Below are 22,814 nucleotides of genomic sequence, written 5' to 3'. Positions count from 1 at the left end.
TTTGTGACATGCGGTAGAGCTCATTTGTTGCCTTTGATTTTTCCTGAAACGTCCCTGGAGATCTCGCGGTCTCTCTTAAAATTTTTGTTGAAACGTCTCCGGAGCTGAATGCTGAATGTCGCTGGAGAGACTATCACAAGCCTCTGTGTTTTAAAAGTTGGCAAAAACATCGTGAAGGAAAACTGTAAGAAAAATATCGTGCGTTTGTCGTCGGGAAATGTATCGGAAGACGATTTCGGTTCAAGCCATAAACTCCATTCCTCCAAATTCCCGTAAGCATCTTCTTTATCAATTAAACCTTTTGGTTGTTCTTTCCATCATGCATGCATAATACATGCAGATCGGGCTTTACTTGAAAGGGACCGCATCCAGCAGAGGGGAATGAACGCGATCCCAATGTTTACAAAAATTGTGCTACTCCTCCTATCTTTAAAAAAGTAGAACAAGGAAAACATTAAATGTACGCATACTAATATTACCGCGTTAGACAGAAAGGAACCAAGTCACATCAGCTATTACCAAATTCAACAGGGGCATTTGATTTCTTTACGAGGAGACGTTTGGGCGGATTCTTTTGAAAATTTTAAGGAATTTGCTTTGAATTATGGAGAAAATTCATAGGAATTTGCACAAAAATCCGTACAACCGTTTTCATTTAAAAAATTAAATTGCCCGATTAAATTTGGCAATAGCTGATGTGGCTTGGTTCCTTTCTGTTTAACGCGGTCCAATGTATACGATACGATCATTTCCTTTTAAAATTAACACTTTTTTGATAGGAAACAGGAACTTTTTTATTTTCTTGGCCTCTATTCAAGGAAGGTAAATATACACGATTTTTACAACGCTGCAGAAATCGTGTTGGTTCCCCCTTGCTAAATGGGATCCAAATATAGGAAGCGTCCGTGTTGTTGCGGTATCGCAAATCCTTACGCTCTCTTGTGGTCCATTATGAGTTTTCAACTCGATCAAACATAGACGCATCTGATGCGATTTCATCGACAAAGATCTGAACAAATCCGAGGTTGCTTTCTCTTCTTATTTTTGTCGCGCGGCGATGCTTTACCGTCCGTTCGGAACGAACATTAAAATAGAGCTTAATATTCCCTGGCGAAATTTCTATTTCCACAGAAAGTTGCAATATTTTCCCTAAAAATTCTCAGATAAGTACTTGAGAGGGAATTGAACAGATCTTGCGGAGGAAAGTGTAACCGCAACAATTCAAGTTTTAAGGAAACATGATTAAACTTGCTTTTTTCAATTTTCGATTGTCTTCAATCTGTGTATTCCCGTTCGAAGAAATCAACTATTGTTCCGCATACTATCTGTTATAAGACCAAGGTCACGCAAGGAGGGTTGGAGGAATTGGGAGAGAAATTATCAATTTTAAAATTTTGGTGTATATCCCCCTCCACAAAATCACTCGATGTTGTTATTTTCATCAGTATCGTGGCAGTCGAAAAGAACGTGTGTTCGGTGACAATATTAAAAATCATAGTTTGTGCCTTTCCTCGTGGTGATTATCGTCAGGAAGCGTCCTGCGCCGGAAGATGTGGCTCGGGAATCTCGTCCTTTTTCCAAAGAAGCAGGTCCTTAAATGTCACAAAAATACGCGTTTCGTCAGAATCATACTCGGTTGTAATAATTTTATTCCGTCCAAAACTCATAGCCCAAAAATGCGGCGGTTACCTCCCCCTTCAAATCACTCATTCAATTGCAAATAATGAGTGGCTTGGAGGATGAGGCGCATAAGTGCAGTTTTTTAGAGAAATATATTTACGTGGTTGAAGTTTCGAAATTACATGGATACTTATGGCGGGAAGAAAGTTCAAACTGACTTTTGATGCTTACAAATTAGAATTTGGGAGCGAAGTCGTCACAGAATATGCCTTAATACTAGTTTTACTTGAAATCATCAATATCTCAATTTCTTTCAAAAACCGCACTTATGCGCCTTGTCCTTCAAGCCCCTCAAATATAACTCTCTATCGAAATGGAGGAGGGGGGATGGATTTAGCGGTTTTCCGAAAATTCGTATTCATGGAAGAACATGTGGCTACGTCGGAGGGCTCATACGGCGTTGTTGCTCAGGAGTGGCTAAGCAGGAAGCGATTAAAGCGAGTCCTCCCGTCTCGGAATCGAAAAATCCCGGCATTGAGGACATAAATGATCTTGTGTCATATTCAGTAAATTAGCGCTAAAACGATGGTGCAAGCAATTATGAAACAAGCCGAATGCTCTAACGACCCGGTGGCCAGTGTTGTCATTAGCCGGTGACCGCTGTCCGGCCCACCGCACAAAGGAGCAAGGGGATGCGGGATACGCCGAACATCATCTGGAAACTTTAAACGATTTTATCTTTGTAAAAATGGCACTTGAGTGTTTGAAAGTTATTCCATTGGTTTTCTCGTAAAATTTCCTCGGCATGGTACGGTTTAAAATTTAAATTGTGACGATATAGACGTCACATTTTGCAATTTTATTCAGAAACGTCAAGTCTGACCTCTCTCAATGGCTCGTTTTATTGTGCGCTGCGTCGCGCCGCCGACCGAAATTGCGCAAAAGCGATGCATGTCGGGGAGGTGGTGGCATTGAGGATGCGGTCGGTGGAGAAACCATCCGGCTAGAGGGTGCGCCCAAGTAAGTTGTCTTCTGTCATTTCTGTAAGCTCGCTACCACTGTAGTAGAGCACCCGGGCAGAAATGGAGGTATCTTTAAAAATGTCACCGTCCAAGGGAAAGTGGATTTCTTTTCATGGAGCTTAAACTACTCAGGAGAAAAATAGTTTGACGCAGGGCGTCTACAGGTCGGAAAAACGTAGATCATCGGAAATGGGTCAGTTGCGCTGGTCACAGAATTGTTTTTTGATGCGTGATTCCAGCAGATTAGCCGAAAATATTATTATCCGTCCAAACCGCAACCTTCCACGTTCAATATTAACCGTGATATCGCCCTTTGAAAAGTCGGGTTTTTAACGTCATCCACCGCGGTAGTGACATCCTTGTTTTCTTCCACCTTGGTTCTATCAGTCAGGAAGACACACATTAGCACTGGTTATTCTCTACGTGAAACGCGAATGAAAGCAAGGTGGAAGAAACCAAGGAAGGGTGTCACTACCACGGTGGATGACTGCAAAAACCCGACTTTCCAAAGGGTGATATCTCGATCAATATTGAACGTAAAAGGTTGCGGTTTAGACAGATCTTAACATTTTTAGCTAATCTACAAGAATCAAGCATCAAAACACAATTTTATAACCAGCGCAACTGACCCATAGTCAGGGAATTTCATCAAAGCAGAGAAATCAGGGACAAATTAGGGAATTTTATGAAAAAGTTTAGACGTTTTAGAAATCTTGGAGCTCGAAATCTAAACAAAAGCATCGCGCTGTCCGCACAGTCAGATCAGGTCAGATCCCTGATCATGACTGCTTTAGTGCCACAAAGTACTCCTTGGCTTCTCCCCTGGTCCTCGCTTTGCGCGAAGACTTTTTACCGCTGACCGGAAAACCTTAGCGGTGAAAAATCATCACGTAACGTCACCGTAGGAGCATTTCATTTACAAGATCACCAGCAGTATTGTGGTCTTCGTTTCTCCTAAATGTTATCAAATTGACTCTTTTCAATTATTATGATTTTATAAAAATTAATCATCAATTTTGTAAATGTCAAAATTAAAGTTCAAACACCTAAGAGACTCTCTTGGGCAAATCCAGACTATTCTTTCAGGTGAGGAAAGACCCCTGTTACGACACGAAAATAGGCCTTATTTTCAACTTTTTCGTCTATTTTTTGCCCACTTTTTTCATTTCTTTTCTACTTTTTTTTCAACGGAACCGTCAATGAGAACTTTCATATTGTCGTTTTATCCTCGAAACCGCGACATATGTCACGGTTGCGAAACCCCAGGTATGAACCTACTTACAACACCACTCTTTGTTAGTTGCGACGCCATTTTTTTTTATTTATCAATTTTTTTTTTATCATCGAACGTGGCTTTTTCTCGCCTCTTACAGCAGGCATCAAATGGCCCAGCTATGGGCGCGGAAAGTTCCAAGCTTTCCCCCAAATTAAATCAACTTTCCCTAATTTTTAACCCAAATTCATAATAGGTTGCCCCACAAGATAAAGAGAAGAAAGACCCCTTGCTTTTTTTAAAAAAAATAAAAAGAATTAAAATAAAATAAAAAATAAAGAAAAATAAAAATGCAACACTTTTCACCGCTGAAAAGACGTATTTCGCCTGAAATTCCGCTGTTTCGTCCCGTTTTCATGGGGATCCCCCATTTCACGCAACCGTGGTCAGGATTTTCCTGCATCCGTGCGGGCTGGTTGTTGAAATTGGTATACTAAGGGATAGGCCTAGCCACTAAATCGGCATGTTAATTTCATACATCGGTGGATTTTTCCGCGTCAGTACCTTACGCCGATTTTGAAATGACGTCAGTGACTTCGAGTTTTAATGCTTCAAAAAGGTGATACGTACATGAGGAGAACCTACCTCCAAAATATTAAACTTTCAGTCTTTTTTTGATCGAGACTGTCTTTACGCAATGATAATGAAGGCTCCCAAATCAATATCCTGTGCATCACTTCGATTCAGAGCCATTTTGGGGAGTATCGATGATGCATTTTCTGGCCCCGCACTGACCCGCAGAAACATGTTCTCGACGTCTTGGGAACAAATGTTTCAAGTATCGGCCAGCCGTCCATTCTAACTCCTTCTTTCGACCTGCATACAAAAGGAGCACACATTTTTTAAACATTTCCAGAGCGAGCCCCCACGCCGCGGTCCCTCGGGATACCCCACGGAAGGGGGGAGGTGTAAAAGAAGCCACCTACGAAGGGGATGCAATATGTTTCGGCACCGCCGCTTGCGGAAATTCGACTCACTGATGATCAGTTCCGATTGATGAAGGACAAACGGTTGGAAGTCTATTGTGGCATGAGATGGAGAAGGCTCACTGAGGTGATTTCATATGTATATTTTTTTTTTCGAGGGATAAAGGGGGGGGGGCTGTTGGACGTGCGCGCCCCTTTGATTTTCGACGGGTGCTCGATGCTCCACGGCAGCGGATTCACGCGCCATGCACGAGGCGCGATGCTGCCAGCTGCTGATTGGATATGAATCTTGGGTCGTTGTGTCGACTTGAGAGTGGGCGAATTTCACGGCAATCGGTGGCGGTGGGGCTGCAAGGCATCGCGACGCCACCGGCACGGCGGCGCGGCGGTTAATTACGAGAATCGTAAAAAGGGCTCAAAATCAATGCGCCATGGACTGGCAGCCCTCACGAGTCAGCTGAAACCTGGACTCCCCCGCCTTGATGCCAAGTTTAAGCGGGAAAAGGGCACCAAACTGAAAATTCGAGTACTTTATATTTGGGCCTAAAAGAGTGTTCAGCCAATGTTTTGAGACGAAATTCGCCCATATTCATCCACTGTACAAGGTAAAAAATTATGCACCGCAGAATTTTTTCTCGTGAAAATTTCAATAAGAACACGGTGGACAATCTCCAAATTCATTTTCTGTGTTTTTCAATTATATCTCTATTTTTGCCAACAAATCAAAGTCTATTCATACTTAAGTGGCAACCGAACTACTCTCCATGTTTTGCCCAATCGAATAATTTTACTCAGTGAGCCGCAATTTTCTTGAAAAGTTAACATCTGCTACGCCTAAAATTACGAGGTTTTCTCGGTGGAATCAAACGTAAATCATTTCGTCCGATTCGACGTACGTTGATATAGACTTTTCGTAACTAAGAAGGTTGGTTGACTTGTTAGTATGTCATCCATAACTTTATCAGATTAAAAGTAGAAAAAAAAGATGGAAAAATCAGGTTAAACATTCTTGCGTGGATGAAAGAATACTTCTCGTCCAAACACATGTTCTTTTCAGCCAAGACGATTTTTTTCATTTTTTCCATAATTTTTTTCTGTGCGATTTCGATATCGATATGGCATCAGCGGGAAAGGGTGCGCGGGTGCACTGGGTGCATTCTGCAGGGGCCGCCCGGCCTGAATCCTGTCTTCATCACCCCGTGCGACCCCCCCCCCCATTCCCCCCCCATTCCCCCCCCCCTCATTCCCCCCCACTTTGTCGTAGTGTTGCAGCGCGTGCCGATCCTGATCTGTTGGAGCAACAGCTGATAATTTAAACTTCCTTGGGCGGAAATCCGGACATTTACTTCTCTCCGGCAGCTAATGGGGTATCTCCAGCCCCTTCGCCCCCCCCCCCTCTGCTCGCCCCCTTTTCTCTGAAGGCGCCGCTTCTACTGCTCGAGTCAAGTCGCAGCGAAACGAAAGTGCAATGAACTCGCCCCCGGCACCGAGCACCCTCCTCGTCGTGGTCTGGTGAATGATGGAGTTATGAGGTCGGCGAGGGTGGGTTTGACTCCCGTTCAGAAGCACCTTCTTTCACACCTCTTCATTTTCATTCAACTTTCCCCGGAGGCGGCGAGGCAAGAATCCTAGACTATCCTATATTTCCCCGATTGAAGTCATAGTGAAGAATGGGTTATCAGGCGAACACTGATAATCATGGTCATGTATAGACGATTGACGATAGACAGTTGAAAATTATTCCCCTTTCATAAATCACTATACGCACTTTTTCGAAATTTTTGACCCCTCGCACCCCCTTGTAATGCTTCGCAACGCAACTCCGTATCCCCTTGATAAGTATTCAACGCTTGACGGACCGGAGACCCCCTTAAGATCCCAAAAATTGAGGGAATCTGTTGAATATACATTTTAAAGGATCGCTTCGTGCTCCCATTGTCGACTTTGTCTATCGCTACGTCTACCGATCCCAAAAATCAGCGTGCAGCTGGGGAGGTATCACACGGGACCGTCGGTGTCTTCGACGTTGTCGGCCCGGGTCGGGGTAAGTCAAGTTCATAAGGCTTTCGTCCTTCCTCGCTACGCGCGGGGAAGGGGGGGAAAGTGGCGTTCCAGGAGGGCGGGGGGCGAGCCGCGCTCCCCCATTGGTCGGCGCCGGCGTGACGTCACGGCACCGACGAACCCGGCCTGCGTTTCATAATTGCTGCGACCACTCCAGGACCGCTTTCCGCGCGCGCTGCACTGCGATCTTATTTTTAGCGCCCGCCGCCGCGTCCGCGTGGTCCCGCAGCCTGCTCCTCACGTGAAAACCCCCCCGACTCTGTTTACAATTTTCAGACTCCGCTTGTTTACAATTTTTTCATCGCCGAAACCGCCCGAGTTTTGTTTACAATATCCGTCCCCTCGGCGTTTCTACCCGATCCCAACCCCCGTCTGGCAACGCGTTTTCCCCAGAGTTTGTCCCCGACTTTTGTTGTGAAAATTTGGCGGTTGTTAGCCTACCCCTCGTCATTTCGGGTCATTCCGCGGTGAGGCTGTTATGTTTCGCTTTCTCCTGCGCCCGAGTAATAAGTTCCTGACTGTTTTTGACTTTTTCACTGTGGAATATCTTGGCTTTTCCAGTGGTTTGCCAAAGTCAGTGTGTGCTGATTGGCTCTAGCTGCCTTTTAATTTCACCGGACGATTCCGCGAGTTCGTTTTGACAGAAGAACAATCATTTTCGGTCCGATTTTTTGTGTTTATGTGTGTGTGACTGTGCAGCCGGTGTGGCGACCCCAATGGAATGTCGAACGGCAACGGATCTACTTGTTTCAATGACGCCGCCTCGTTTTAATGTAAATAACGTCTTCCCATATTTTTACCTATTATGTTTTGGCTGTTCTACATATTAGTAGTACATGAACTGTTGAATCATGACTGGTTATGGTTCAGAGGATTTACACCACTAAGGAAGAAAGATAATTTTGAAGCTCCAAGTATAGGACTTAAAGTGCAAGAGAATTACAAATTTTTTACCGTAGGAACTTACAGCTACATTTATAGAATTGAACAGTCATATGACTCGTTCCCTTTCAGTTAGGTTAGGCTCTGTTCGGGACTATAATCTGTAGTTTGTCAAATGAGAAATGGCTGTTTCAAGGAACCCGGAAAGTTCGCAAGTTTTTCCTTCTACGTTTCCAACGTTTGACATTTTACATTTATTTATCTCTACCAGTGATCTAAGTCCCCTGAAAATATCAAGTCGAAATTCAGCAGTCCGTTTACTACGTTTTTTCCTTGTTTTTACCGCACCAAAGAGACTTCCTGGTCCTCAGGCATTACTGTCACGTTGTGCGATGACAACATGGAGGCTCCAATCAAGTGCTTATAGAGAGAGGAAATAAGGCTCATTAAGGATCAAGTGGTTTCCTCTTGAGCCTGAGAACGTGTAATACCAATACCTCTCGGAAGAGAAAACCTGAAGATTTAGAACTCGTGTGAGAGTGTTTGAGTGCATTACGTTGTAAATTGTTACATAGACCCTTCTGGGGTGAGGTGAAAAAGTGAATTTCAAAGTAGTCAAAAGTAGCTTTTTTTCAGGTTTTTTCCACAAGAACCGTGTAAAAAGCTACGAACAGATGTTCTCTAACCTCAAAGCCAATCTTCAGGTATTCTACTGTAAGAGATATTGGTAATTACCCCCCACCCCCTTTTAAGGAATTGTAATCAAACTGTTTTACACGTCATAATCTTACCAAAAATAGTCTTATTGAAAGCACTTCTGAAACTTTTATTTCAAAGCCTGCTTTTGAAAGGCGACGGTTTCGACTTTCTGAAGACACGACCCTCCACTTTATTTTTTAGGAAAATAAAATTACGTAGCCAAGATTCTTAGTTAGATGTGGAACTAACCCTAAACTTCAACGTCGATTTTTTGAACCCTCTCTGAACAAGATCTTAACATGAAAATGTACATCGAATAACAGTCAATTCATATGAACTTCTATCAGCCTGCAAATTGTCAAATTACTACACGATTTCGTCGATATAGCTCAACGGTTATTTTCACCGTCGAATTCTAAGTAATTAGCTTAACGCACCCTACCGCTGAATTTGAGTCCGTTCATTCCCCATGAAACTTGGAATCAAACTTAGAAAAGTAGGAAAGTATGTGGATTAGGCTGATTGCCAGTCTTTGCCAAACTTTTTAAAATTAGTCCCTTGACAAAGAAAGTTCGGTTTTCATAGTTTCCGCGGTCAAAATGAACCTCTAGACAAGGTGTAAATTCAAGCATTATGAGCTATGGTTTCTCATTAAATTTCACATACAACATGATTTGTACAACGGAAGTTACTGAAAGAATTCTTGATGGAAACCTAACCATAGTCAATCTACTTGAGTTAAAGCGCACCTTAGACGTTACCGGGATATTCTTAAAGGTACGAAAATATGATGACCTCGATTTCGTTTCTGCGGCTCAGCTATTGCACATTATTTTCACTTCGAACAATACAGGATAGAGACAGAAGACAGCTCGATTGAAAAGCCTGCCGATACCCGTATGCGTAGTGCGCGATTTGATTCAAGTAGGCCCACGTTTATCATGTTAGGGAGAAAGTCACTTTTTTGTGACTAATGCAAAGTAAAAAGGTCAATATCTGAGTTGGAAGTTAACCCCAGTAATTTTTCGTCGCGCAAACCGTGCTCTGCGTGAAATTTTGAATAGGAACAGTGTATTGGGACGCTTAAATCCATACCTTGTCTAGTGGTCCACTTGGAACCAAAGGACTGTGGATGTACATATCCTCATGGTCAAAAATGAATGAAGGAACCGAAGGAGAAAGATGATGAACAATTTAATCAGCCCAAAAAGCATGGTGGAACTTAATCCGGGGAAAGGCTACCACAAAATAAAAAATATAGAAAGCACACATTAAATTACCTATACAAACACAGAATTTTTGAAATGTAACAATCTCGTTTTCAACTAGAAAAAAAGGGAAAAAAAAGCAACGGAAAATGAATATTCGGTCCTCTGTTATCGCGAGACGGAAAGTGATTACAAAGTAAACAGTGGCGTGGCGTGCTTTGCGATATATCGATACGTCTGTCATTCATTAATGTATATGGAAAAGGATCGATAAATAGGGTGTTTGCAACGAACACCTTAATAATCATTCTTCACCATAACTTCAAATGGGGCAATATCGATCGTCGACCATTCACGCCTTGCCACTGAAAGTAAACAGACTTGGATCAGTGCATGCAGCAGAAAAAAGGCACGTGGTGATGATTATCTAATAGTTGAAGATTTGATCACGAACTCCCTCTGATGGGAGTTGAGTGAAATTTTAGTGATTTAGAGAAAGACGCACCTATGGGTTTGATAATTAAATGAGAGCTTTGCCTAAAAATCAACCTCAAACCATAAAGCGTCGACTAAACCATGGAAACCTCTACGGAGTCGATTCATTAGGGGCGACAAATATCCGGGAAAATCGGAGATATTGTCTCATTATTCATGTCGAATGCTGACATCAGCATTAACTATTACGAAACATTAACTATTATAATAGTTATTTTTCTTCTTCTTGACAAGATTCGTGATTGTGAACCAGAAATCAAGCATACATTTATCAAAATTTCACTTAAAACATGGCAGGCATTTTGAAAGTTAACAATTTTAACTAAAAAATGAGAAAATACTGTTATCCGCGCACGTCAATTTAAATCTCCCGCTCACGAAAAAATCCACTGTATACGCGAGTCAAATCAAGCACCGAACTAACCTCAGCACGTTTCACGATGCAGAATAATTTTTTCCTCTGCATATTTTTTCTCGAGAGGGTCACTAATTTTGCAAATTAGAAGAGGGAGAAGATTATTCCCAACCAAACACCGAGTACCTAATGAATAATAATAATACACAAAAATAGCCCGAATAAATTTTAAAAAAACTTCCTTAACTTGGTTGCCCATTTTTTCGTGTTTTGTTTGCCTTATGAATGAGTTTGGATAATGGCCGAGTTCCCTGCCGTCGATTTTGGCTTTTTCGCGAGCGGGAAATTTAAATCATAGATCCTATCGCTAAAGATGAAACGTCAACTTTTACATTATGAATGAATTCTGGGTGCTTTCGACATGCTCAACGTGCTCTGCGTGATATTATGACAAGGAAAAGTGCCTTGAGGTATAGTGCAATTTTTACGCCGTCTCGTTGTCCATTATTTTAAACATTCGTATCAGTAGCTTGATTTATTAAAGCATCGCGTAAATTTTGAAACGAGACATATCGCCGGCGTAAGTCCGCAATCACATAGGTATCTCGTTTGCGGTGTCTGAAAATCTCAGTCTCTGTGTTAATTTTTGAAGGAGAACAAAGTGACATCATTCCTTGAAATTTCTGGAGAATTGTCTTCGCACAGAGAGGAAAAATCACGGCAGTTTTAAAGAATTGTCGTTGAGAAGTTTTCCGTTTAAAAAATAAAGTATGACTGGAAGTCTGCCACGTCACAAACCGAGTCGTGTGATTGTCGACTTACACAGTCGCTATGCTCCTTTTATAATAAACCGTAATTACAGCTAATACACGGCATTGCTACGAAGAATTGGCAAGTCGTAGTTGTGACTGTACAAATAGGTAGTCGCAGAATACCATCCAACATCCAGATAGATCATTGTAACCCCCACCCTCCCCCTCGCCGAAACAAAAAAATAAAATTAAGCTACGCAGATGAGAATTAAGCACCAAATGCAGGATCTCTAACTCACAGTAAAATCCAAACTTATTCGTATGTCTACCACGAGGAGTCCTACGAGTAGGTCGCACATTATCGGCGTAAATGTTTCAATTTCGGCTTTTATGTGCGTATTTAATTCTTTGAAACAAGCATAATCATATTTTGCAAGTAGTGGGCTTTTGGCTTTTTAACTGAGCACTTAGGACTTCCTAATTTAACTTAGGATACTCACCAGTTAAGTCGTCTTAAGGAACTAAGTCGTATGAGGAATCGAATGCCTTCAAGTTCCCCCAGCAAAATCGATGGATTTTCCTTTCTTTGAAATGTTCACTTACAGTAAGTAGGATACATTAGTAGTTTTTCAGAGAAATTTCGTCTCATCAAATGAAAATTGGCAGAAGCCGAAAGTTCATTTCGATGTGAACGGTAGGAGACAGGGCTGGACAGCTTCAGTATCCCTTCGTCTCTAAGAACCGCCCATCTCGGTCAACAGTGTCGCTCTATTTTCCCGTCATCTTCTTTGTCCATTGCTTTGTCTATCAATTTCAATAACCAGCCTATGAAGATAATCAGACTATCCACTCGTTGTCGCAATGCTCAGTCCCAACGATTGAAGGCAGCTAATAAAGCGACTGCAAAAGGGATCACCTTTTCTGATCGATTCTTTAGGGGAGAGGGAAATGAGCAATCATAACGGGAGGCGAGACTAAACCATTTTTAAGGATTATTCATAGAGTTGAATCTTCAGTTTGCATGCGGCCAAATTTTGCGTGAGAATGCAGTCTAAATATCCATATATGAGAGTATGTGAATTTTTCCTGGGAAAACCTCCTCTTTTTGAACGGGGAGACTCAAACTTCTGGAAAAGTAAGGGGGGGGGGTAAGCAAGTCCGTACAATCACTCCAGCTGAGCCTATGATTGTCTCGACCGGTGATTATAGATCGCATGCATCATAGGAAACGCTCCTATTCGATTGAAAACCTTTTTTCCTCGCTTCGGTCACTGAAAAAAAATTCTCGGTGTTTTTACCAAGGTCCGTTGGTACATTTACATCTCACTTTTTTTACCAGGTATTGGTAATTTTACCAAGACAGACTGGTAAGTTAACCTAAAAACCGGTATTTTTACTGTTTTTTTTTCAGGTAAGAGTACCACTTTTATTGGTAATCAATTCCCGGTAACTTCGCCATTTTATCTCGGTAATTCTACCACAGTCGATAAAAAATATTGGCGTTTTTACCAAGGTTCAGTAAAATTATGGAGAAAGTTCAATAATTTTACCGAGATTTTTCGGTAAAATTACCAATTCCATAAATGGTAATTTTACCAAGAAAAAACTGGGATCAAATAGAACCCTGAATCCTTGGTAATTTTACCCTTTTCTTAGTAAATACACCGAGATTTTTTTTTAGTGTAAAGCGGCGCACGCGTGCACAAACGAATGCCACCGTTCGGGGCAAGGAACTCAAAGGCCACGGTTAACACTTTTCAAGTCAATGTTTACCATCATAAAGAGCAATTTACTCGGCGCAGGAGTAATAGTATTCGCGGCGAGGAGCGTGAGATAACGTCACGCGTGCATGATCTGCGCAAATATTGGTCATGAATGGAAAACGTTCGGAGGTGTCCCTCGGGAATTTATTCGAAAATTGCAATACTTTCGGTTTGCACGGGTTCTCCGAGTTTTTTACACGAGCGAACGTACATGGGCGGTCCGTTTGTGCGTCATCCGTGTGTCAACACTGAACGTTCGCGTTGCGTAGTGGCAGCACGGCGCGGCGCACCGGCTAGGTCCCGTCTGGTAGCGCACACCACCGCTGCCATGCTAGGGAAAAACGCCGTATGAACCTTCAGGCGTTACCAAATTTCTTTTCCTGAAACGCGAATTTCGTAGTAAATTTATGAATATTTTCTTCCCAATTTTTCAGATATTTTAGTTCACTATTTCACCTGAAGATTCCGAAAATTTAAAGGAAAAATATTGATAACTTTCCTCAAAAATGAACATTTTATTGAAGAAAATTTGGCAACTCTCGAATGTTCATACGGCGTTCTTCCTTAGTACGGCAAACCGAACATAATGGATCCGCTCTTACGTCAGACGGTGAACCCGAGATCCGCCACTCACCCTGGCCGCGGGCTCCGGGCTCAGGGCCCATCAGAAATTTCGCTGGTCGCCTACCGTTTTTCGCAATAAGACGCGAATGATGCCGAAATACTATTTCTCACGAAATCTCACACTATGGCATGTTCAGGGTTGCCACAGTCAGGTAAAATCGGTAAAACCGGGAAATGTCAGGGAAAATTTGTTGATTCTTCTTTATTTGCTTTCTAAAATGGGTTTGAGGTTTCGAACTACAAATCTTGCCCAATAACTATTTTCAATTATGTCTTCTCAGCCATTTGTCATATATTCAATTGTCAGGGAATTTCACCAAAGTGTGTCAGGGAAATCAGGGAAATGTGAGGGAGGTTCATTATCCAAATTCTTGAATTCCTTTCTCTTCAAATTCTTTTCTTCTTCTATCACCTTGATATCAGTCCTCTGTCTTTGCACAGAGTGGCTAAATTTCATCAGTAATAAAATCGTGGAATTTCATCAAAAATACATGAAAGTTATCGAAAGTTACATTCAAAACGAGGATTATCAGCTCACGCTAAATAGCTATCAAAACGCTGCTAAAATTGCGGAGAGGCATTGTTTTGCTAGTTTTTATCATTTGTGTTCTCCGTTTGAAAAACGGGAATAAAAAGTCAGAGTAAGGTATTGGAATCGAGGGGTTTTTGTCATGTTCGGGGGTTTTTCATTGCAGTTTGCATACCCTGCTTCTGAAATGAATGTTTATATTGTTCAAAAATTTCTCAGCGTCGTGAAATTTCATGAACTATTCTCGAAATTTTCAATCTCTCATTCGCTCCTAATGTTTCCTGCCACCCTGACTCTGCCATATCTTCTTTGATGAAGGAAAAACTTTCTGTGAAACTTTTAAATAAGGAGGTTCTTTTCCTCCAAGTTTTCAGACATTTCTATTTACAATTTAACGTAAAGTATCGGAATATTTGAATAAATAACATTCGTAACTCAGTGAGCATAACTTTTTTACTGGGGGAAATTGGAAAACGTCCGAATATTCAAACAACGGTTCTCTGTGGCACGGCATGCTAAGCAATGTATAGCAAGTGGCTCTACCCTCAGAGTCAGTAAGGTTCTCTTAAAAAATGTCCGATTCCTCTATTTAACCATCCAAGTTCTTCGAGGCAAAAATTAGTCGCCATCCGAGCCTCCAAATTTTCTCATTTTTGGGGATTTTCCTCTCTCAACAAAAAAAAGTTCTAATTACGCGTAGAGTCAAAAAAAAAAAAAAAAAACAACTCAAAATTCAGTGCACTTCCAGTGCGCTTCTCAATTTTTTCTCATTTTTCGCTGAAAGGAAAAAAGACGGTCTTCGAACGCTCACAGATTTCTTGCTGCGTCGCATCAAGGATTTTGGACTCAAAAATTCTCATTAAAAAAAAAGCCAAACCTATTTAATCTAAAATTCTAGGAATCTCAACTTACTCACGCCCGATCTGCGCAGGAATCGCAGGTCGTTGCCTGACTATCATATCATTCAGTGGCGTGACGTGCTTTGCGATGTATCGATTAATCTGTCATTTAAACCTATGGAAAAGGATCGATAAACAGGATGATTGCAACATACACCTGTAATCGATTCTTTACCACAGCGTCGAAATGGAAAATATCGAAAAATTGATCGTTCACCTCGCTTGATATCGTGGTGATGGTAGCCGTTGCGCGTCAATTTGGCAGGCTTGAACTCTTGAGTGAGATGTTTCCAAGTTGATGTTATTGAAAAAAAGGGTGCAAAGTTAAGCTGCCTGAGATTAGTTAGAAAAATGTTTTGTCAAAAAATCGTAAGTGATATAACAACTCATTATTCACCGAAAATATCAAGATTTTGCCAACGTAAAACTTACTTGCATGCATCCATGGCTTGCAGATGTATCTTTTCCGAAATTAGAGAAAAAGTCTACTCCGTGCCGCTAAACTAGCACGAGTGTGTACTCTTTCCTGCACTGTAGAGTAAAAAAAGCTTGGTATATTAACTGCAAATGCGATGTTCTATATTGACCGTATACTTCCGTTCTATCAGGTTCATGTAACTACTCTGGGTTCACGCAATCGCGCTTTTTCTCTAGCTCCGTTTGATTTGAAAGTGCAGTTGTAGGAACCGAGGAGACGGTTCCTAAAACCGAGGGCACAGTTAAAAGAACCGAATAGTGCGGTCAATATATCCTGGCGGCTCGCGCCTGATTTTTACAGGAGGTTGCATTTTTTCAACCCGAAGTTTCGGCAGCGCAACCCGAGGAAAACTAACCAAAAAATAATCACCTCATATTTCGGTTACTTCGTGTTCTACTTCCTACATCACCACAAACTGTAAGTTCCTTTCTCCTAATGCGCAGTGGTGGTCTAATCAGTTTGCCAGTTTGTGAGATCCATGAAGACTCAAACCGGGAGCTAATCAGTAATTGATTCCACATATGGCACTACGCAGAGTAGGACATCCTGTTTTGTCTTTTCAGTGAATGTTTTTAGTTAGAGTACCTATATAGGGAGAGAACGGGCATGTCCAAATAAAAATATGAAGCTCTCAGGGCTCTAAAGGGCAGCCAACATTCGAAAACGAAAAATGTCACTGCCAATCGCCAGATTCCAATATCAAACCATAATGTCCAAAAATGTTCATAAATGAGCGTCCTCCTGAAAAAATGAGTAAGTTAATGCAAAAACTAAGTCAAATGCGTACTTCACCAACGACTAGTCTTTATATTTGTAGTAATAAATCACTGTGGATCATTTGAATTCAAAAATTGACATCATGGGCGGAACTAGGAATTTTTTGTGGGGGGGGGGGGCACAGGAGGGTATATGACTTGAGCTAAGGGGGGTCTGGGGGACCGGGGACCGTCCCCCCAGCTGCAGAGGGGGGTTCGGGGGACCTTAACCGGAAAATTTTTGAAAATTAGAACGTCTTAGGAGCAATTTAAAGCCATTCTCAACAAATTAAATGGAATTAAATATTGCTGATGAAAGAAATTTGGCTGACTTGTTTTTAAAAATATCATATCCCACTGTGGGTTTTAATTGAATGTATCTTACTTTAAATCTCATGATAACAAGTATTGCGCTAAAATGCGCGAAAAACCACAACCGGATACAGTCAAACTGCATTCCATGTTCCTTACTCGGAGGAAGCTGCTCTCTTTGCAAGTAATTTTCATTTTTCTGACATCTTTGATCGATTACATTAGGATTAAGCCCATATTTATTACATTCCATATGCCTTTTACCTCAAAGTTAATTAGTAGCTTGGGTCCTTGACATTTTTGGAAGGGGCCGAGCAGCATTGTGGGGGGGGGGGCGAGCCCCCCGCCCCCTATTTCTGCCCATGATTGGCATAGAGTACATAGAGTAGTAATGTAAGTGGCAGAGCTGACGCCACTTTTAAGCAATTTCCATGTCCCGAATTCCGAGACTCCTGTGCGGCGCCGGGTCACTTTTTCAATACATAATCGATTGTTTGCGATACACGCGGGGACCCGGCCACGGAATTGAATTACTACGTTCTCCACACCGCTATTTTGGATCGAATATGTATCGAAAAAGTAACCCGCACACACTGGGCTCGGAACTCGGGCTCGGAGCAGAACATGGCGCCTGCTCTCCAATTTACACTACGACTCTATGTACTCTATGTAGATTGGCTGCTCTTTTGGGCCCTAAAAGCTCCATCGTCTAAGCTCAAAATTACCGACCTGTCCGTATTCTTCCTCTATCTATTTTTAGCCATAATCCAAGGAAAATCCCTCGTATTGAGAAAGGCCGGTTTTCTTGCGAACTTGCTCGGAAGCTGGGAACGTGGTGAACTTAGATGCCTGTTTTTCGAGTTGGTGAAAGTGGTTGAGTGAGATCGAATGAAAAAGTGGGCGCAAGGAGAATTATCTGCGGTCCGCCGTGTTCGTCGGGAAGACGAGTCGTCGCGAGGCCAGGAGCGCGAGGGCGCAGATTCCCGCTTCATTAAATCCGTTTAAGGGTTAGGTGTCTCGTTTCCGGCTTCGTCTAATGGGTTCCGTGCTGTATAATCTACCCCTTCTCCGCCGATCTCCGTGGGATACTTCTCTTTCCCAGCAGCAATCTACTTTCTTTTCAGTCTAATTACCACTTCCTCTACCTCTCCGCCTCTAGCCGTGCATCCGCGAAAATCTCTCGCGAACCCGCGAGCGAAGGTGTCAGAAAGGCCTTGGAAAATTGGGAAAATCAGAGCAATCATTGTTTCTCAAAAATGTCGGAGGAACCAGCTGCGGTGTTACTCCCGTGCTAAGGAATAAGAACGCCGTATGAACATTCGAGAGTTGCCAAATGTCCTTCAATTAAATGTTTATTTTTCAGGATTGTTATGAATATTTTTTCTTGAAACTTTCAGGAACTTCAGATCTAAATACCCACAAAATTATCTGAGAAATTGACAGGAAAATTTTCAAAGATTTTCCTGAAAATCCGTGATACGTCAGAAGAAATTTGACAACGCCTGGAGGTTCATACGGCGTTCTTCCTTAGCACGGAGGTGTAGGGATCAGGAGAAATCGTGCGAATCGAGAAATGTCAGGGAATTGTATGAAGTTGGAAAAGTCCAGAACTTTAAAGCAAAAACCCATCAGAAAAGTTAAGAAAAATTTTACCGTGTAGACAAGTTTTTTTTTTTTTTTTTTTTTCCTTCCCCCGAATCGTAGCACTTAGCAGCAGGAACTATCGTGGCTCCTTAGTCCGGATCCCACAATTTGCATTAAGTTTCTCCTCTCCCTGTTCGAAGTCAGTAAATTGCAAAAACAGGTGTACATATTTTACAAGCGCGCAGGTATAAAATCATCATCTCGTAAACTCATTCTTTGGTGTTTTGGACTATCTAAGAAAAGGAATTGAAAATGTTAACTCTCAAAATTAATTTTTAAGAATCTTACTTTCCCTCACTATACCTGTCATTTTCTGAGTCGATTACCTTAAATGTAGTCTTGATAACAGCCCACTAAGGGTACAAGTTGATGAGATAATCGAACAAACCAATTCAATATAAGTTGATTTTAAATAACTTTTCAATGCAATTTAATTTCTACCAAATCTTTTAATTTTAAATAACATTTTTGTTATTAGTATGTCATTTTTTACCCTTATATTCACCTTATCTTAATCGATGCCCCTCTCCCCTTTCTTTCCAAATTGCCTTTTCTCTCAGTTTATCATTCCTAAACTCTTCTTATAACAAAAATTGAGGTATAGAAAGAGGGTCGATTCCTGTGGCTCTTTATGACAAATCTTTGACTCATGCCTGTTTAAGCTATATATGCTCCGAAACTAAATCCAATTTTTTTCCGGCTGTCAATGACGATACCTGTGATGTTCGATCCAAAACTCGAAAATAAACCGACAAAAACCCACACGATTCCTCGTTACCCGCCGGTTACATAATGTGAGAATATGTGCAGGTTTTTTTCAGAATTTTTTCAATCCATCGAACAAAAAGTGTTTAATGTGATTTCCTCTGACTTTTTTTCCGATCACATCGTAGTTTAATCCGTGTTCATTATTTTTTCTCTTCTTAAACTTATCACTGCGGTATATTATGTACGATTTTGACGTCTGTGTACGAAACACCTATATGTTTACTTTTGAAAAAATATACGAATATATTACCTAGAGGTTTTCATTTACTCTGCATGAAATAGTGAATGAAAATTTTTGAAACATTTCTGCAAAATTTCGCAAGTTACCTCCTATACCGTATGTTTTATCAGAGGAATTTGGGAATATGCCTTTAAGCTCACATAGCGTTTTCCTTAGCACGGCAGAACTAGAGCACCTATACGGGGAGAGTCTGGACATGTGGGTAATTTTGAGGTTAGGTCATGGGGCTTTTAGACCCGGAAAGGGCCATAGAGCACATAGCGGCGCAGTGTAAGTGGGAGAGCTGGCGCCTCTTTTAAGCATTTTCCAGATCCCGAATTCCGAGACTCCAATGTGACGCCGGGTCACTTTTTCGAAACATGATCGATTGTTTGCGATACACGAGTACCCGGCCATCCGATGTAAACAAAGGAGATAGGAATTACCATGCATTTCACACCGCCATCTTGGATCGAACATATATCGAAAAAGTGATCCGAGCTCGGCGCACACCGGGCTCGGAACTCGTCGAGCAGAACATGGCGCCAGCTCTCCCATTTATATTACGACTCGATGTACGCTATGGAAAGGGCAGCCAATCTATGAACTTATACTATTTAGAAGGATTTGTTATTGCAATTGTTTTGACCCCTCATTTGTCAGCACATATTTGACCTGGTTTTGCATACATTTTCCCTCATATGCGTAAAAAGACGCGTATAAATATATGAGGGGCTTGGAGGACAAGAAGCTCAAGTCCAGTTTTTGCTATTTCGAGAAATACGTGTTTGAAGTTTCGAAATTAAATGGATCTTTATGGCAAGAAGAAAGTTCAAAATTACTTTTTGATGTTTAAATAGTTGATTTCTGGAGCGAATTGTTCACAGAATATGCATCAACAGTAGTTTTCCTTGAAATCAATAATTTCTCAATTTTTTCAAAAACTACAGTTAGGCGCCTTGGCCTCCAAGCCCCTCAAATACATTTGTGGTCATCTTGGGTTGATGTTGGAATCTGAAGATCGGCAGCGGCTTTTCCCTAGTGTTTTTCGTGTACGGCGCACAGTGGATCGAGTCAATCAGAAAAGTCGGACATGAAATTTTTGACTAAAATCGCAAATATCGCCGTTTATTCCGTCACATTTTAAACTTTAAGGGGTGCTTCTCCAAGAAATTTTCTCGAGAAAACCAATTGAACCACTTTTAGAACCTCAAATCTTTGTATAACCGGAGTTATGAGCTTTTGAAGTTTCAAAATTTTGTCCGACCACTCCCATTGACTCGATCCACCGTGCGACGGTTGGCCGTCCTTTGGGGCCCTAGAAGCTCCATATTTCGACTTGTCCGCACTCTTCCCGTATAGGTACTATCGCAGAACATTTAATTTACCGAAAAATGACAACGCTGCTCAGCGATGCTCTAAAGCGCGGGTGGTATTCCGATCCCACCCATTTGGAGGCTGTTTCCTCTCACGCTCCGTGTTTACGTTGAAAACTGTTTCCGAGTAAATCTTCTCGGCATGCGCCCCCTCCCCTCACTGTGCCGAGCCATGTGTACCCTCTTCTCCCTACAGCAAAAGCTGGGAAGTCGACTTATGTGGTGGAATTATATAGGTAGTCAGATTCTTCCATCCGATCAGCGGGCTGACTGTTGGAATTGATAGACAAAACGATAGTCCAAGGAGGCAAACGGAAAATGGAGACCTCGTTTTGGTTGAAACGGGTGGCTGGCATAGACTAAGGAGGAAACTTAAGGACTAATTATATGGTCTCTCGTGAGTTGCCTTCATTTATTCTATTACTTAGTTCCCTTGTTCATTGCAACTAACTGCTATTCCACCGATAGGATCGCTCCTTTTTTTCTACGTCTTCTTTATGTCTATCACTTTGTCTATAAATCTCAACAACAGCCCGCAGTCTACGGTAACTTAGAATAAAAGAGCGTACACTTGCCTGTCGGTCTAACGTATACGTTTAACCGACAGACGACCTCTCTAACCTCTCTATATAGAGAGGCTATCGACTAATCAAGAAAGTACTTTTCACGCAATGAATTCTGGGTTCACTTTGTAAAAAAACATTTTAGCTGGAGTCCATCGCCTGCGTGATCGGTCTCGTGATTTGAAGCGCGCGGAAACTCGGCCGTAAGCACCCGAAACGAAATTCTTGAATAAATAAAATTAAAGATTACAAGATACATTTTTTATTTTGTCTATAAGTGGACAGGGTTGTTCACGTGAAGTAAAAAGTACGAAAGATTGAAAATTTTCGTAAAATATTTCATGAAATTTCACAAAGCTGTGAAAAACGTGTGTAAAACTGTGATCTACGGGGGCGCTGGGTATATGCTACACATATTAACAAACACCCAAAAGCAACAACTATTTACCTTTCGTTTAATTTTGCATTAAGTTTCGAAGAATATTTTTCAATACCTTTCAAATTATCTCTGACATTTCATGAATTATTTCACGTGAAATTTCAAGGTTTCATTTTTCATGAAAAATTGCAATCCTATCGGCGGAATCTTCGTAGTTTTATCACTCGACAGTAGTTTCCTACGCGTGACCGCGAAGTAGTCAGACAGCGAAAATTCTCAATAAAAAGCTGCCGCAATTTTTTCTCTTTGTGCGGAGATTCTCTGTGAAAACTCAAAGAATGATGTCGATTACCTCTCATTTAGAAAAATGAAATAGGAGCGGAGATTTTAAAACACCTCAAATGAGATACGTGATTTGGGAACCTCGCCGTCGATATCCCTCGTGCAAACCGCAAGTTATCCGTCGTACATTGACTCGCTCCTTTTTTGCGAGATTTTTTTTAAATGTGCACTTCGTTGCGTCATGAGGAAATTTTTCATCGCCGTCGCTCTCATATAGTTTTCAATGGTGTTCGTACGAGCTTAGTCGTTACCGCATGTTGGAACTTCTGATAGTTCCGCGTTTTGTGTCCGCACCATTACATCTTAAATTTATAACAATAAAGATGAAAGGCAACTACCCCAGGGTTCCCAGTGGTCTGGAAATCCAAGAAGATTAGGGAAAGTCGGGGAATCAGTGAGATAAGTCAGGGAATTTCTGACACATCTACCCTTCAAAGTCTCGCAAACGTCTGAGTTTTTTTTCTTTTCTTTCTTTTAAATATATATACAAATAGATGGAAATTTTGTTCTAAGGTCAGGAAAAGTCAGAGAATTATAACATTTTTGAGTCAGTGAAAAGTCAGGGAATTTGAAAATGAAAAAATCATGTCAACCCTGTAAGCGCATAGGGAAACTTATGTCACGTATACTGTATCTCGAATTAGCTAATGTTTGCAGTTCCTCACCGTAAAATGTAGTTCAATTAAGGAGTGTTCTTACAAAAAACAGCATCCTTTTAACCTTTAAATTAAATAGTGGAGCCTCCAATATTCTGTCGATACAGGTGCATTCAGCATTGTTGCCGATGAAAAATTAGAGATAATACCTTCAATATTGAATCTCATAGTTTCGAGGGATTCTCGCCGAAATACATAATCGATTCTACATCA

General features: G+C 41.4%; 1 protein-coding gene across 8 annotated transcripts in view; it reads left to right on the top strand.

The window, feature by feature from the left end:
- The window catches only part of LOC109029726 (myocyte-specific enhancer factor 2), a 428,152-nt gene that overhangs the window by 369,152 nt on the left and 36,186 nt on the right, over positions 1 to 22,814 (top strand). The window contains exon 1 of one of the 8 annotated variants that reach the window (XM_072300142.1): positions 7,040 to 7,675. The exons of the other annotated variants lie outside the window; for them this stretch is intronic. The gene's annotated coding sequence lies outside the window, so the exon portion shown is untranslated. Of the gene's footprint in view, positions 1 to 7,039; positions 7,676 to 22,814 lie in introns of those variants that run through there. 8 annotated transcript variants of the gene reach the window in all.

The sequence above is a fragment of the Bemisia tabaci genome, chromosome 1 (genome assembly GCF_918797505.1).
Source record: "Bemisia tabaci chromosome 1, PGI_BMITA_v3".
Taxonomy (NCBI): Eukaryota; Metazoa; Arthropoda; class Insecta; order Hemiptera; family Aleyrodidae; genus Bemisia; species Bemisia tabaci.
This window is presented reverse-complemented; position numbering and strand designations above follow the sequence as displayed.